This window comes from Argiope bruennichi, chromosome 11 (genome assembly GCF_947563725.1).
Source record: "Argiope bruennichi chromosome 11, qqArgBrue1.1, whole genome shotgun sequence".
Classification (NCBI taxonomy): Eukaryota; Metazoa; Arthropoda; class Arachnida; order Araneae; family Araneidae; genus Argiope; species Argiope bruennichi.
In genome coordinates, this window is record NC_079161.1 from 81,415,820 (window position 1) to 81,429,522 (window position 13,703).

Consider the following 13,703-nt stretch of genomic DNA (forward strand, 5'->3'; position numbering starts at 1 on the left):
ATGGGTAAAAACTTTGACAAAGTTCTCCCACTACAGCCAGTGTATCAATTTCAACAATTTTTATCATTCATGATATCTTATAACTGCTAGATATATCATGACAGGTCACCTTCCCTCTACAAGCTATATTGCAAACTGTAATTCTGAAAAAGTATTCTAGCGTCTTTAACTAAATCCGCTTTCCATTCAGGAAACTTTTAATAAAGTTCTCTAATTACAGCCACTGTATCAATTTCGGCAATTTTTATATTCCGTCGCATCTCATGATCGGTAAATATTGTGGCGGATTTGGGATACGCGAGGATAGAACCTGGGAACTTGTGGTTCGCAGCTCAGTAACATGACCATGATACAAAAGTAATTGCTTGGATAGCGTAGCTGTTAACTGGATTATAAGCTATTCACTACACACTCTCCCTCCAGTGAGTCGGAGGTGAGACGAACGATATGGCTGTTGAGTGGTGATGTATTAGCTGTTGATTCTAATGCGCCTGTACCCGTTTGAGTAGCGCCAAGCGTTATGGCGAGCGTGTTTGGGTTGCTGCGTCAAGTGAATCTGACAACTGGTTGCGGGTAGATGGCGCCACGAAGCTGTACGAAGGTTGAAGGTTCATCGTCCGAGGTCACCAATGGTATGGATTTGGGATACGCGAGGATAGAACTTGGGACCTTGTGGTTCGCATCCTAGTAACATGACCATGATTCAAAAGCAGTTGCTCGGGTAGCATAGCTGTTAACTGGATTATAAGCTATTCACTACACTATATCATCAGAGCTCACTTGTCCACTGCCCTCCTTTTTGTGATAATAAAAAACGAAATTCTGATTGAGTGTTCTAGTGTCAATAATCAAATGTGAATCGATATATTCCCCCCCCCCACTTTGCTATCAAAATGATTTATGATTATTGCTACTTTAAAAAGTTAAATTAGTGAATACGGTACAGATTTCTCGCCAATTTCTGTCGAATCGTGATAAGCAGTAGAAGAATCGTCAAACTTTAACTAAACAATAGAGTTTAAATTATAATTTCTGGTAATTTAGCGAATTTAGAAAGGAACAGTTTGGTGATAATACCGTATTCTTTAATTCATCTGTTTGAATGAATATTTTTGCTTTTTCAGCCCTTCAATCAGTGTTGTATCTCAGAAGTATTGTAAAATATCCATAAGTGGTGAAATTTAAAAAATATAAGATTATATTTAAAAATATGAAATTTTTTTTGCAGAAATATTCTACAAATAAAAGACGTCCTCTGTAGATATTGCAACTCAATGAAATTTATTTAAAAATCTCATATTTAATGATCTTGGATATTCTAAATCTAATAAAAGTTCTGCAAATTATGAGGATTTAATGGCAACAGACAAAGATTATTTTGGGGATGCAGAAATTATACAATCATAGCTGATACTAGCCACAGACTGTCCAAAAAACGAGAAGAGAAGCTTGTAATAAATCATAAAAATGCTGCTATATTTATTTCTGCTTTATTAATGTCTAAATTCAAATACAATTTGTACTTTTTGTCTCTAGGTTCTCGTTTTCTTATTGATAATTTCTTTTCCATGGTTTGGAAAAAGAAGAAACTTTACAAAATTTAATCTTTTAACTCTAAATGCTTTTTTAAAAACAAAATAGAAAGATAAAACTTTGGTAAACGAAATAGCAAAGAAAATTAAAAATTCATGTTGAAAGGAAAGAAATGACGCAGGGAGAAATATTGCAGGCCAATACAAATATTTACTCTTTACGAATAACAAATTCTTTTCGTATTTGATAAAATACTTTCGTTAACCAGCTGCAAACAAATGAAACAAATTTTCTGAGTCACCAAAAGATGTCGTTACGTAACAATTATTGTATCAATAAGCAAGGTTATTTTGCTTTTGGTGTCGCCATCTACTGATGAAAATAAACATTACTCCTAAGAGATTTTTTTTTTTTTTTTGTAGAATTATATAGTTAAATAAACGATAATTTACAAATGGTAATCACTGATGTACATTGATGAATATTATAAAACTATAAAAAGTTTTTGTTTATTTTTTAAAGACTTCGGTTTGAAGATGCATTCCTTACTTTTCTCGTTTCTTTCTCATTAATATGATGTTTGAAACAAAAAATATTTGTAATCAATTTCATGATTTTCTACTGACGCATTAATCTCGGTAACTACCTTACTAACGATTTTCAATTATGCTAATTATTTTGAAATAAAGTTGCGCTAAATAATTTCTAAATACAAGAAGATATAACTGGTTTACATGGTTGAATACTTTTTTTTATTAATCATTGGGCTAGAAATCAACTAATGTCGAAGCTATTAAATGCCACAGTATTTTTGCAGGGTTATTGTTCCAATTTTTCGTTGCCAAAAAACAGCACAAATTTCCGGTCTTTACAAATTGGAATTATTAGGCAAGAAAAACCGTTATAATTTTCCTATATTATGTTATTGCTAGAGAACAAATAATTTATATTTTAACACTAGATATTTATCCAAAAAAAATAGTTCTAACCAGGGCGAAATTAAACCCTTTAAGGACCTTCAGTCAAAGCAATGTTTGCAAGCAATGTTAGTCAAAGCAATGTTCATCTATAAGTTCCTACGCCGGATATATTTTATTGATTTTTTATTCTCTGTATAAGCAGTTTTATGCATTAAATTCTGATAAACCGATAAAACATGTAATCGTGGGCTGCTTTCAAGAGAATTGATTTTAGTATTTCACAAAGTTAAAAAAAAGATAATTGAAGTTTCAAATCTAAAAGCAATTTTAAACAAAATAGTAAAAAACGGTTTTTGAATACCATCTAAAAGCTATTTTATTAAGGATGAGCATTTTTTTAAACTATAAAGCAATATATTTTTTAGAAATTTTAAACAATATAATATTCTTATTAAAGATAGTTAATTAGGAATATTAGAATAATGTTCTACCCTTTAAATGATTCTAATTTGTATCAGTTCAAGTACACGACTCTTGCAAATTAAATGAAAAAATAAAATTAATACACTCTGAAAGTATCGGGGCAAAATATCAATATGATTTTTAAAAAAATATGCAGCGAATTTCAGGGCTTCGTAATTTGATAGCCACGCCTGGATATAAACATCTGCGAGTTTCTTTGAAGTGCTTTATAAAACACTAAGCGTATTTTTTCCCCCAGCACTATCGCCTATCACAAAATGAAAGCAACTGCAATCAATCGAAATACCGGATATGATGCAATCTATCAGCCATTTCCGTCTGCAGAAAACCGTTAATATATAATCTATTTTTACTAGATAGTGGAAATCGATTTCGGTATGAAATTCAATGGAACTATGAACAAAAATGTAGAATTAGGAAGCAGTTTCTTTTTTATATATTCCGTATTATTTTCTATTGATTTTTTTTAGATTAGTCTTCAATATTATCATTTAATTTTTTTGAACTATATTTTTTTCATTTGACTTATTTTATGTCTGTAAATATGGGATTTGATATGCTGGAATTTTGTGTGTTCCCGATGACAATATTTTCATAATTTGGTTATAAGCTAATGGTTTATTTAATGAAATTTGGATCCCACAGCGTGGCGCTATCATGTAGCGAGTTAGGAAAAAATTCGATATAGTGATTTAATACGATTTATAAATTAAAATCTAAAAAGTGAAAAATATGAATATATATATATTTATATATATTTTTTTAGTACATTAATATAAGTATGTTTTTAAAAATAGTTTTTATTAAGATTGTTTTAAAAAGGAATCGTTTAGTGATTTGATTAAAAAGTCTAATATGCTTATTTTCGTAAATCTCTTGTTGCACTTTCATGCCTCAAAAAAAGTAGTTCAAATTCAAAAATCTAAAAATAAGTAGCATAAACAAGAATAAGTACTTCCTTCACAAAGCTGACGAACACCCCCAATTTTGTCAATTTTCGTTCCATATGGAAGCTCACTATTCGGAGATAGTCGTCAGGGATTGCCTGTCCCTTACACCAATTTTTGTTCAAAATATCAAAAACACTTCTTCAAAGCGCATTTTGTATGGAAAGAAAAAAACACGATGTCGAATCATCTAGTCCTAAATACTAAATCGATTTCGCCAATTTTATTTCATTTGAAGCTTTGTGATGTTTAAGTAAATCCGTAATGTTGCTCTACCCTCCTCCGCCTTTCATTTTCAAGATAAATCTCAAAATAAAACATCGAAACCTTGACTACAGACCCCAGCTTCAACGGCTGAATCGATTTCGCCAATTAATTTCACCATTATGCAGTCATAGTTAACCTATTAGAATGTTCTATGTTTATTCTATTAGTATAGTCCAAAATATTACTGCGAGTGTGATAAAGTGTAAGTCATCAATGACATTATTAAAATAATGTTATTAACATCATGGACAAACAACTAGTCGCCAAAGGCAGCTAGTAAATAAATAAGTAAAGAAATTATGTCTCAGTGTGTTTAGCTATTGACCAAAGACGAACAAAATTCTATCCATTGTACTGTTGACTAACTAAATTCATTTATTATTTTTTTGATGCGAAATTGTAACATTTGAAATTTTTTGGAGTGAACATTTATATCTTAAAATATAAATTCGGAATTGGATGTTTTCTGCGTAACTGTGTTCTTGCGTATAGAGAGAAAAATAAATTTTTTGTACTTTGATGAGCAAAGATGTCTCTTTTTAATATATTGTATATAGTATATTTAGCTGATGAAGACAGTAAATTAAAATTAGTCATTCCACTGTGTGTCAGCGTGTTACGAAAAGTACGAAATGAATTTTGCCTTTATTTGTTGCATTTCAAATGAGTTCAAAAAATTATTTTAAAAAAATGCATGTTGAGAATTTTTCGGTAATTTCTTACTTAAACAATTGTGATTCAAAAGGTAGTTTTAGAACTTTTTAACGTGTATCTGCATCAAAATAATGGATAAGATCCAAACAGTTTTGTTTTCTGATAAGCAAATATAAACTATTCTTATGATGATTTAAACTTTCGTTAATCAGAAATTAAGTATTTCCAACTATACTATTGTTCAATAAACTAGTAATTGTGGTCGGATTAAGTTTTTAATTAATTTAGACTCAGATTTTAGTTTCCAGAGTCTCGCATATAGGCATTATATGCTTTTAAGTATAGTGAAGAAAATCGAACATGCAGTTTGGCAGCCATTTTGTCGACTAATTAAAATTAAAGTTTAACACAAATTTAAAATTTTAATAATATGAACACAAACTAGATTTCTGTCTTTTGTAATTCGTTGCATTGTTGAAAAAGTTCATATGCATATGAAAATACAAAAAGACAGACAGTCAATAATTTGTTTAAAATTTAATACAGGCTCACATTTCAAATGCTGAATAGCATTCCAATTTTTGTTTCTCCAGTTCTTAAGATTGTGAAGTTAACATCGTGTTCACTTGCACTGAGTATATAGACAAACTTTTGAATGGATTTTAAAATTGCTTAAAAAAATATTTCCATTATTAATAAAGAGATTATATCAATATTGATTAAAGCAGACATTTAATTGCAATTATATCAATACTTATAAAATCAGATATATAATTGCAATTACATCAAAACTGATAAAAACAAAGATTCGTTTGCAATCATCCAATACCGATAAAAGCAGACATTTAATTGAAATTATATCAATACTGATATAAGCAAAGGTTTGATTGCAATTATTTCAATACTGATAAAAGCAAAGATTTGACTGCAACTATCTCAATCAATACTGACAGAAGCAGACTAATTGCAATTTTGTGAACGCTGATTAAAGCAGATGTTTAAATATTATTTTGTGAATACCAATAAAACAACCATTCCAAGATCTTAACTTAAGAATAAACGAAATATCCAACAAAGAAGAACAGACATTTAACGGACTTCATGCACAATTCAGGTTCGAGATTATAAAGAAATCAGTTATTGGAAGGTCAACAAAGTGATTGTGTATTCTCTGGAACGTAAAATCAACATGCAAGTTATGGTGTTTGTAATTTATTGGTTTTCTCATAAATGCGTGTTAGTGAGTTATAGTTTGGTATGCATCAAACATTAAATAAATAACTGTCTATGAATTTTTTTATCTTACTGTATCATGACTTATCTGAGCATTACATTTCTCATTAATTGAATATTTGTTTTTAACGGCTGTGTGATTACTATTTGTTACTGTTTCAAAAAGAAATGCCGGCTTTCAAAAAGAAACATGGCATACTAAGAATTCTTGTTTGTTGTTATTTATTGTAATGGTTTTAGCTCTGCGTTGATATTAGCAGAGCACTGTGTGTGTGTGTGTGTGTTGTCCTACGATGCTAAATTTTTATATTTATATATCTTGGAGGGTAAAGATGTGCACATTGTACCTTTTTTTTTTATAAATTTTAATTAATTCGAAATTAGGTTGCATTTTGACACTTTTCCTGATAACTTCCAAAAATACTATCGCACAAAAAATAAAGTTTGCAAAATTTCAAAATTTTAGAAAAATATTATCTTTTAATGATACCAATTTAATAATTGTGCAAAATTTTCCAGAATTTTAGCAATTTTTAAAAAAATATTTTTCTTGTCTAATTTCCAACTATAAATTACATTGTTGACCTGAGGAGCAAATGCTGTTCCATTACTTCATCAGATATCTGATTGAGTGTTTTTTTTCCGAGTAAAAGAAAAGAATTCTTTTTAGTAGTTATTTCTTTTAATAGTTCATGTGTACATTAAACAGAGATGAAATAATATAGCTGAAAAAAAAATGATTTTAATGTCTGATTATTTGGTGGAATCATAAACATGAATTTATAATTATATATTTAAATAAGATTAAATATTCATTCCCGGAGATCCAGCTGGTCTCCAAAGACGGTAAATTTATAATAATACTAAATAATAATTAGAAAAAATACTTAAAAAATTATTAGAAAGATACGAATTTGGTGTAAACATTATAAACCAAATTTCATTTCGTTTACTCCAGTGTTTTAGACTCATTGAGTTCACAGACAGCCATAATACCAAAAATGGGTTTATCGGATTTAAAAAAGGTCTAAAAGTTTAAAATTCGCCTATATTCAAAGTTCGAAATCGTTAATGATTACAATACTTTTTCTTTGCATCAAATGTAAGAAATAAGCTTAAAGAAAAGGATTAAAGATGGTGTTCATTAGAATCTGAAATGAAGACAATATACAGGGTGTTTATAAAGTCCCGGACCCATTTTGATGTTTAATAACTCATAAAATAATAAAGATAGATTTAAATTAATAACATAAATGGTTAAATAGACTCAAAAAGTTTCATGACCCTTGTCAATGAACTTCCACGTGCGCCCCCTTCGTCGCACGGAGAATATCAAGTTGATAGTCAATTTCACGCCAGGTAGCGACAAACATGTCGGCATCCACAGAGCCATTTGCGCACTTTATGGCAATTAACAATGCCAGAAACATGAAAGGATGCTTCATCGGAGAACATTATGCTCTTCAGAAAATCAGCAGCATCTTCTATCCTCCTTAGCATATCTGTTGCAAAGGCCATCCTCCTAGGTCTATCGTTCGGTTCCAAAACTTGAACAATTTGAACTTTGTATGCATGCAGTCTTAATTTTTTCTTAATAACCTTGTACACCGTCGAAATTGGCATATTCAATTCTGTTGCCGCTGATCTCACAGATATTCTAGGATTGTGTAAAAATGTCTCTCTGACACGCTCAGCATCAAAATCATTTGTGCAAGGACGTCTGGAACGTTTCTTATCTTCGATACTTCCAATTTCTAGAAAATTCTTTTTCCACCGCAAGATGCTGTTTTTGGATGGAGGATCTTTTTGGTAAATTCTTCTGAAATTTCTCTGTGCTTGCACTATCGATTGATTTCATTTCTATGGACCACCATAAAATCTGTGCTTTCTCTTGTGGTGTATGCATTCTCCTTAATATCCGCTCGAATAAAACATCACATACAAAAGTACTACATAGAACAAACACATCAAAAGTAAACATAACATTGCAATAGTTGACAAAAACAAAAGAGAGAAAAATGCAATTAATAAGCAGACAATATTTAGAAAAGTACAGATATTTAGACTGGGAAATGAAATTAACCACACGCGCAGACGATATTTACAAAAGTAAAAATATTCAAACCTGAAAAGGAAAATATATGAGTTATTCCATCAATAAATGTCATAAGTGTGTTTATATCTTTATTATTTTATGAGTTATTAAACATCAAAATGGGTCCGGGACTTTATAAACACCCTGTATATTTCAGAAATTAGAAAGGAAAGGCGAAAAAGAATCAAGAATGATAGACAAAAATTGGAGAATAGGTAAACTGTAGCGACCAAAAAAATTTGATCACCGATTTTAGAAATTTTTTCCATTCTAAGCGTTCTTGGTAAATCCCGACATTTTCATTTTCTCATATATGAATTAAGGATAAATAATCGTCAAAAGATTTGAACATGACATTTTCCCTGCCTGTCTGAGACAAAGATAACTCAAGACCCTTTGAACTAGATAGATGGAATTTGGTATGCCGTCTTTACATCGAACTTTAGAATATTCATCGAACTTGTTTTTTATTTATTTTAGTAAAATTGTGTTTTTTCAGAGAAAATATTTCGACATTCAGAGGAATATAATTTATACAAATCTATTTTACTGACTGCCCGGCTGTACGAATAAAAGTTGGCTTAATAACTACAAAGCAAAGAGAGTTTGATAGATAAAATTCGGTACACAAATTTATCATACATAAAGTAGACACCTGTAAAGTTTTTAGTCAAGTCCATCAAGGAGTTGACTATCTGTCTGTCTGTACTCTCAGAAGCATTTAAACGGGATAACTCCAAAATGCAATTGTATTTTTGTGTCAAATTTTGATTTAAATAGGTTAAGAAAATATGCGTCTAAACACAGAAATTCGAATTTCGGGTACTATTAATAGCATGCCAGATATTAATCGCCAAAAGTGATGTGATAGATTCAGCGAGAACGCCAAAATTCGCGCCAAAGTTTAACATTTCATAACTATTGTACGCTAATACCGTACAAGGCTTCTCAGCCTTACCCAAGATCCATAGTATTTTGAGGGGGTGGGGGGATATGACCTTTATTAGAGAGAATGCGAGAAAATTTTGGGGAGACCATTTTCCCTAGGTTGTCCGATGCAATTCAATTTAAAACAACTACTTTCGAATTCGTTTTTATTTTTTAGCATCATTGAAACTGCTGTATTTATATTTCTATCTTATATAGATTTAAAACAAAGCCTATTTTGGAATCTAAGAGTTTGGAATTTTATTTTTACATAATTAAAAAAAAATAATTTTTTAACTGAAAGAGCATTTTTTTAGTTGAATCCATAACAATTTAAGATATTGTGAGAAAAGTTCCTACAGCAGTGAGGACCTGAATTCTGCCAAAATAATTCAAGAGTTTTTCGACAATAATTTGTTTTTTCACAATGCAATCATTATTTCCGAAATTTTGAAAAAAAATCATGTGCCTTTCTATTAGCTCTTTAATCACCAGATGTGACACCAGGTGACTTTTTTTTATAACCACGATTGAAATCACTTCATCATGAAGACTGTTTCGAATATGGAGATAATACATTTATTAGAAAATACGTGAGAAAGTTTAGGGGTTCGACTGAAAAAAAACAGTAATTCTCTTGCTGCGAAGCAGAAGTACAGTTTTTTCATCAAGACTACATAAATTTCAGCTGTCTAGGTTGTTGCGCTATTGCATCTTTTCCTTTCCAAACACAAATACACGTATACCAACACAAATCCTGCGGGAATATTCTAATCTCGATTTTTTTTGTGTGTATGTTTACAATGTGGAGGTAGCTTAACATTAAAAAAAAAAATCTGGAAGACCAAGCTTCTCCTGGCATTTTTTATTTATTTTAGTAAAATTGTGTTTTTCAGAGAAAATATTTCGATATGAATCAAGCACTGATAACATACGAATATTTTTCAATCTTACCTACGTATGAACTGGTCATTAAAAAAAATCATGAATGCACTTATTTTAACATGTTAGTCGAAACAATCTGCTCTATTACAATATTGATACATTTTACAGTTTATCTATCATTACTGATATTTTTCAGCTTACACTCAGTTTTATCATAGTGAAATTGGCTCCGAGATGGCGCTAGACGACATTTTCAGTATGAGATTAGATAGAAAAAGGCTCTAATATTTAGTTATAAAAAGTTTGTGTTCGTGAAGCGTGTGCATGTGTGTGTGTGTGTGTAAAGTCAACCAACTGACTCTCCGACCCGCCACGAAGGCACACGGATTTAAACCATAAGGCTGAATGATCGGGCCGCCGCAACAGCAACATTGGCAGGAACTGTGGTTGAGTTCTAAGGGCCATCACCGGCCACGGTACAACCCTTCCCGAAGGAAGTACGTCCCGTCATCGATGGGAGAAGTCAGATCCCCGACCTATTTGTGTACCCTCCAGGGTGGCGAGATCCAACCACCATGCCGGAAGCATCTCATCCTCATTTTGAGGTCCTCCCCCCCGGGGCGGGGGTCTGTCTAATAAAAACTGTTTTAGAAGTTCGTTCGTGTAAATTAGTATCTTTGCTTTTGTTGACAATATTACAAGTTATCCGCAATTTATGCATCTCCTAAGTTCTAGTTTACTTTATTATTAAATGTAATCCTTTCCTCCTTTCTTCTTTCCTCTCACTGCCATTTTGTCTAAATGAACGCATGCGCAAAAGCGTGGAGGATCTTCAGATCCGGAAATGATCAATATATGACTGTTGAATGGTTGCCAAATCAATGTCTCTAGCCATGACCCTTTGTCGACTTGGTGGCGAATTTGGCGATAAAAGTTAAAGATCCAGTATATCTGAGAATTTCATAATAACACTATCAGAGTTCGAGTTCCGGCGTTTTTTCTAGAACTTTCGATGCTTTATCACGGAATTTATAAAAAAAGGTGGAAGGTTGGAGTCAGTCAGTTGAGTTAAGAAACCTGAGTAAATATTAATAACAATATCTCTTTTTTAAGTGTTCATTTCCTGCGATTTCTCTTTGATCGCTCTTTTTTGTTATAATTATTTATTACCAATATCTCTGTGTATTACCAATTATTTGTGTACCTATTTGTGTACCCTCCAGGGTGGCGAGATCCAACCACCATACCGGAAGCATCTCATCCTCATTTCGAGGTGCCCCCCGGGGGTTTGTGTGTGTGTGTAAAATCATATTTTTTTCAGAAAAGACACATGTAAATAAACTTAAAAAGCAAAAATGTTAAATATAAATGCATAAGTAATAAAATAATGTTATAAAATATAAATGCATAAATAACAAATTCAAAAGGTGTGACTCGGACCGAGGACCCGCATCATTGACGTTGTTCTCACAATTATACTGCACTGCCAACGCTTCGAAGTGGAAGTTGAATATATTTATTCTAACAGTTAATTATATAAAAAAAAAATTTGTGTGTGTAAAATTGCGTTTTTTTTTTTTTTTTTTTCCAGAAAAGTCACCTATACAGATAAACTTAAAAGCAAAACCTTATCTAAATATTAAATTTGATCAAAATCGTTATAGCCTTTTCCGAGATGCACGAAATAAATAAATGTGCACATATAAAAGAATTGCTCATTCACGGATATACGATAAAGCAGAATATGAAACCTTTCGTCCGATTTTGTCTAATCTTGGACACAAATTTATAATTTTGATATGAAAATCACATTCACTTCCATGCAGTGCACACGCATAAATGCATACACCACGTACCATTCCTGAGTTATAGCGTTCAGAAGCGCAAAGGGACATAAAACTTGCTCTAGGTATATTCTGTCCACTATTGAAGCATATGTTCGAAGTGTTTTCTAGAAACTTAGTTCGATTTTCAATTTTTGCTCTGCATTCATGTTTTTACGCCCACACGTCCATTTAGCTAACTCATCTATGTCCCAATGGGAGGCACCTCAGTTATGAGGATAAGAAGCTACCAGTATGGTGGTTGGTTCTCGCCAACAGGGTGGATGCAGAAATGGTGTGGGATGGGCTACACTTAACGAAGACGAGACGTACTTCCTCAGGGAAGGGTTGTACCGTGGCCGGTAAAGAACCTTAAAGCACCTCAGTTGTGAGGATAAGAAGTTTCTAGCATGGTGGTTGGTTCTCGTCATCAGGGTGGATGCAGAAATGGTGTGGGGTGGGCTACACTTAACGATGACGAGACGTACTTCTTTAGGGAAGGGTTGTACCGTGGCCGGTCAAGAACCTTAAAGCTCAACCTTAGTTCCCCCTGGTGCTACCTAGAGGCACACAAGTCAAAGTAGTCAACTTGTGATTATATGATTCATTAGTAAATAGAAGCCCTTTTTAGATCTCTGAGTATTGCGTTGGCTGCAAGAGTTTAAAATACTTTTTTTTAAAGTTATTATCCTTTAATGACGTGTGAATTAGGATCTGTCATCAGCTTTCTTAATGCTAGGAACATTAAATAAATTGAAGATCTCCGACAAATTTGTGAAGTTTATGAACAAAACGCTGAGTGATTTAGCATTAAGAGATGGGTTCAAGTTTTTAATGGAAGACAAGAAAGGTCGTTCAATGAAATTTATCTGTAAGATAAAATTTTACTAGCTACTGAGTTAAAAAAATATCAAAACAGTTCATTCAAATTGTCTATTATTATAAAAAAATAATATTATTTTAACAAGAAGCACTTAAATATTTATTTTTGAATAGTTTTTTTAAGTACTTTATCAAAAGTGTCTGAGGAATATTTAATTATGTTAGTACAAAAAAAGTTGTAGATTTTTCTTTAATTTATGATTGAGTTAATTTGAGAATAAACTATTTGTGATGTGAGCTAGTGTAAACTGAAACTGATAAATGTTTCACATGTTTTTTTGCAACGATAAGAATGTTAACATTAATTATTTTCTTTAGGAAGAATGTGTTTTAAACAAACCAGCATGTTTATTAAAACTTAGAAAGATTAAATGTGGTATTAAAAAAGTTTCAACGAGTTTCTAATGGCATTGGAATAGAGGTTGAAAAACTATTCTTTTTTCCGCCAAAACTTTTAAACAAATCACAGCATAAAAAATAATTTTACATCATCTTAAAACCGGATCATAGGAATTTCATTTTTATACTATTTATTTCTCAATTTTAATTATTATCTGAAATTAATTTAAATATAATTTTTGTAAATTTCTTTTTTTTTTTTGTCGAAATATTCACTGTTTAAACAGATTTGTCATTCATGCATTTCTGCAATTGTTTATGTTAAGTTGCTGTTTATGTTAAGTTAAATTGTTTATGTTAATTTTTATTTTTAATTCATAGAAATTATTTATATGTACATGCAACACTGTCTTTAAAAATTATTGCAATTTCTTTAGTTATTTGATTTAATTTTTCTACATATTATAGTATTTTTTTAAATTTTTAAGGCGCTCAGTGTGCTTTGTCATCTGTTTTTTGTTGTTGCTATTTATTTTGTTAGCTTGAATTCACTGAAAATGATTTCATTTTACTTGATAAATTTGTTAGTTTTTATTGTATAATAATATATTATGTACCAAATGGTGAAACTATAATGTCTCTTAATTCCAAAGCTTTAGAGTAGCAATTAATTAATAATTATTTATTAGAATTAAGTCATATAATTTTTTCAGAG